Raw genomic sequence first — 5,240 nt, 5'->3', positions numbered from 1 at the left:
CGGGGGCGGGGCCGGGCGCCGGGGGCGGGGCCGGGCGCCGGGGGCGGGGCCAAGCGGCCGGGGTTCCTTCCCAACTCTGTAGGGGGTCGTGGTGACTCACTGCTCACATTGTCTGTGCTTACCTGGACTACGTGTCTTTGATGAATTTTATGTACAATATCAGTGTATCATTTTGATGTACGTTCCTTTGTCCCGAAAATGTGTATGAATGTATCTTTGACTTCTAGTAGGTGGAACAGTTCTCAGAGCTTTTTTTTTCTTTTTTAAAAATTTTTTCTTATTTTATTTATTTATTTATGGCTGTGTTGGGTCTTTCATTTCTGTGCGAGGGCTTTCTCCAGTTGCGGCAAGTGGGGGCCACTCTTCATCGCGGTGCGCGGGCCTCTCACTATCGCGGCCTCTCTTGTTGCGGACCACAGGCTCCAGACGTGCAGGCTCAGTAATTGTGGCTCATGGGCCTAGTTGCTCCGCGGCATGTGGGATCTTCCCAGGCCAGGGCTCGAACCCGTGTGCCCTGCATTGGCAGGCAGACTCTCAACCACTGCGCCACCAGGGAAGCCCTCAGAGCTTTTTGAGAGTCTGTCTCCTGGGTTATAATCCTCAGTTTGGCTCAAATAAAATCCTCCTCTTTCTCTTCTTAGTTTGATTGTTCATTGAATTTTCATCGACAGGTTAAACAGAGTTGCCAAGTAACCCAGCAATTCCACTCCAAGGCATCTACTCAAGAGTACTGAAAGCATATATTCACAAAAAAAATTTGTACATGAACAATTATAGTAGCCTTATACATAAGAGCCCCAAAGCGGAAACAACCCAAAGGTCCATCAACTGATAAACAAAATGTGGTATAGCCATATGATGAAATATTATTCAGCCATAAAAAGGAATGAAGTACTGACACTTGCTACAACACGGATGAACCCTGACAACCTTATGCTGAGTGAAGTCACAGCACCTGTCGTATGATACCATTTATATGAAATGTCCAACGTAGTGAAATCTGTAGAGACAGGAAGTATATTCGTGGTTGCCAGGGGCTGGAGGAAGGAGGGAATGGGGAGTGGCTGCTAATTGGGGGGGGTGGAGGGGGTAATGAAATGTACTGGAATTAAAGAATGGTGATGACTGCATGACCTCATGAAAATACTAAAATCCATTGATTTGTACACCTACAATTTTTTTCTACTTAAAAATTGTTTAATCTATTTTACCAGAAAGGATTCAGTTGAATTCCTTTGGTCACTCCAAGCCTAGACATCCTAGACTTATGTATTTGCTATTTTCTTCTGGGTTAAACACACTCTCAACCCATTCATCTCTTGGGGTCTTAAGTGCTGCCCTTGTAAATGTGGGTTTTTTTAATTTGGCAAAGGCAGCCTTGAACCCTATACCCACCTCTTCTCCAGTGAAGCCATTTCGCCAACTGCTGTTCACGAAGGGATTTCACCTATGGCCTTTTGCCCCTCCCACGGTGGAGGGGGTCTTTCCTCCCTAAATTCCATTCTCTCTTGGTCCATAACATCACCCACCCTTAGCTTCCCTCCTCCCTTCTTGGCCATTTCGTCTTCATCTGGCTGCCTCCTTTCCCTGTTTTTCCCATGGTTGCTTGCTTCCTGGGTCTCCTCCCTGAGTGTTCTCCTAACATAATCTGAGGTCTACAAGGCTCTACCTACCTCATCCTGCCCACTCCCCTCACCCCTTTCTCCCTGATGCCCCTACTGCCCCTCCCACATCAGCACATACCACTCCCTGTAGGGGCAGTCTTCCTTCTCTACCCCTTGGTTAATCACTCCTCACAGCTCTCTGCTGTTATTTTGTTTCTTTTTCCTATTCAAGTTCACGTGGATGCTTTTTTTTTTTTTTTCATGTCGATGCTTTTGTGATAGTTTGATAAATGCCCATCTTGCTAACTAGCCAGTTCCACAAGGCTGGACACACTGTCTGTCGTGCTCCTAGTTAGATTCTACAGGGACCAACGTGCTGACATACATCGGAGATGCTCATCAAGTGTTTGTGGATTGAATGAACTGGAAGATGTTTTCCAAAACATGAATCATGATTGCTGGTGACAGCTGAGACTCTGGATGTGATTACTTATTTTCATATTTTTCCGGACATTGCAAGTCTTGGCTTTCAGTGAGCAAGGATTACTTTAGAATCAGAAAACAACAAAGACATGCACCCAAGGTGTGGCTGCCCACTGTTCACTTGTGCTGGTGTACCTCCATCTAGCTCTTTTAGTTCAACAAACACTTATTGAGTACTTGTTGCAGTATTCCAGCAGCCAGAGATAAAGCAGAAAGCAGAACAAGGTGTTTACAGTCCAGCAGGGAAAGTAAACAAGCACAATGCATCATGTATCAGTCGGATGGGTTGATGCCTTGGAGAGACATAAAGCAGGGAAAGAGGACAGAGTGTGACTGTTGGGCAGGGGCAGTTGCAGTTTTAAATAGAGAATTTGGGGAAGGCCTCACTGAGTAGGTGCTGTGTGACTGATGAATCGCAGGAGGTGAGGACCTGAGCTAGAAGGTGTTGGGGGAAGAGGATCCCCATGGAGAGAACAAGGATTGCAGAGGTCCTGACATGAGAACATGCCTGGCGTGTATGAGGAAGAGCAGGGAGGCCACTGAAACTTGAACAGAGTGACCAAGGGGGAGATGGGAGAAGAGGGAACAGGGAGGTGACAGGGGCTATCAATTAAAACATTATGGGGCTTCCCTGGTGGCTCAGTGATTAAGAATCCGCCTGCCAATGCAGGGTACATGGGTTCCAGCCCTGGTCCAGGAAGATCCCACATGCCAAGGAGCAACTAAGCCTGTGCACCACAACTACTGAGTCTGCGCTCTAGAGCCTGCGAGCCACAACTACTGAAGCCCGCAAGACACAACTATTGAAGCCTGCGCGCCTAGAGCCCGTGCTCTGCAACAAGAGAAGCCACTGCAGTGAGAAGCCCGCGCACCGCAACGAAGAGTAGACCCTGCTCGTCGCAACTAGAGAAAGACCGAGCACAGTAATGAAGAGCCAATGCAGCCAAAAATAAAATATAAATTAATTTATAAAAAATAAATTAATTAAAAAATTGAAATTTCAAAGGCTGGCCAGGATGCAAAGCATCACAAAATCTCATTTGTTGCTGGTGGGAAAGCAATATGGTACAACCGCTTTGGACAGGAGCTTTGCAGTTTCTTACAAAGCTCAACATAGACTTACTGTAATGACCCATAATCCACTCCTAGGTATTTAACTAAGAGGAATGAAAACCTACGTACTGTTATGGACTGAATGTTTGTGGTCCCCCAACCCATCCTATTCATGTTGAACTCCTAATCTCTAATATGCTGGTTATGTGAAGCTGGGGTCTTCGGGAGGTGATTAGGTCTGAGGATGCAGTCCTCGTGAATGGAATCAGTGCCCTCATAAACAAGACCCCAGAGAACTCTCCTGCCCCTTCCACCATGTGAGGACACTGCGAGAAGATGGCCATCTATGAACCAAGAGCACATCTGGAACTTCCACACATTCTTAGGAGATGGAATTCTATTAGGATGCTGAAAGGTGCCTTCCCCTCAGCCAGCAAAGGGGGCGGAAGCTGGGAGTACAGGTACGGGGTTATCTCTTCCTTAACTTTTCTGAGATCTCTTTTCACTAATGGCTGTTCATTAATAGGACTTAATTTTCAAGACTAGTTCTGGAATTCCCCAAAGGGCACTTGGCTAAGCAGGCCATGCCTACTCTCAAAGCAGCAAACAGACACCACCAGAGGGTTTTTTTTGGTTTGTTTTTTGGCCTCGTGGTAAGGCCTGTGAGACCTTAGTTCTCCGACCAGGGATTGAACCCGGGCCCCCAACAGTGGAAGCACAGAATCCTAACCACTGGACTGCCAGGGAATTCCTCTTTTTTTTTTTTTTTCAAGCTGAGTTTTTTAACTTGCTGGGCAAGGGAATGCACACCGAATACTTCTCCAGGTAGGAGCAGGGAAGGTTAAAGTTCTAAAAGAACTAGAAAGGGCAATGTATTCATTTCCTATGGCTGCTGTAACAAACTGCCACAAACTTTGTGGCTTAAAACTACACAAATGGACTTCCCTGGTGGCGCAGTGGTTAAGAATCTGCCTGCCAATGCAGGGGACACGGGTTCGAGCCCTGGTCTGGGAAGATCCCACATGCTGCGGAGCAACTAAGCCCAGGCGCCACAACTACTGAGCCTGTGCTCTAGAGCCCGTGAGCTGCAACTACTGAGCCCACGTGCCACAACTACTGAAGCCTGCGTGCCTAGAGCCTGTGCTCTGCAACAACAGAGGCCACCACAATGAGAAGCCCGCGCACCTCAACAAAGAGTAGCCCCCGCTCACCGCAACTAGAGAAAGCCTGCGTGCAGCAAGGAAGACCCAATGTAGCCAAAAATAAATAAATAAATTTATATATATTAAATTAAAAAACTACACAAATGTATTCTGGAGACCAGAAATCTGAAATGAGTCATATGGGGCTAAAATCAAGGTGTCAGCAGGGCTGGTTCCTTCTGGAGGCTCCAGGGGGGATACCAGTGTCCCTGCCTTTTCCAGCTTCTAGAAGCTGCTTCCATCATCATATCCCCTTCTGACTCTGATCCTCCTGCTTCCCTCTTGTAAGAACCCCTGTGATGACACTGGGCCCACCCAGATAACCCAGGATAATCTCCCCGTCTCAGTTATTTGACTTAGTTACTGCTTCCAAGTCCCTTGGCCATATAAACCATCAGAGGAGGTTCCAGTGATTAGGATGTAGACCTATGTGGGAGGCCATTATTCAGCCTACCAATGAGGGTTCCTGACTGCTGTGTCTGATTTTTATTTTTTGGCTGCGCCACGCAGCATGTGGGATCTTAGTTCCCCAACCAGGGATCAAACCCTCCTGACTGCTGTGTTAATCAAGTATTGCAACCCAGCCTGTGCGAGAACAGAAGAGGGCCTGGGTCTGGACAGGAATGGTTAAAACTAGCCGTACTGGCCGTACTGGCCACCATAGCCTTGTAAGAGGCTATGCCCTGGGGCTTCCCTGGTGGTGCAGTGGTTAAGAATCCACTTGCCAATGCAGGGGACACGGGTTCGAGCCCTGGTCCGGGAAGATCCCACATGCCGCGAAGCAACCAAGCCCATGTGCCGCAACTACTGAAGCCCGCACGCCCTACAGCCCGTGCTCCGCAACAAGAGAAGTCACCGCAATGAGAAGCCTGAGCACCACAACGAAGAGTAGCCCCTG

Source organism: Balaenoptera physalus (genome assembly GCF_965194825.1).
Source record: "Balaenoptera physalus genome assembly, chromosome: 19".
In the NCBI taxonomy this organism is placed as follows: domain Eukaryota; kingdom Metazoa; phylum Chordata; class Mammalia; order Artiodactyla; family Balaenopteridae; genus Balaenoptera; species Balaenoptera physalus.
Note: the sequence above shows the minus strand (reverse complement) of the source record.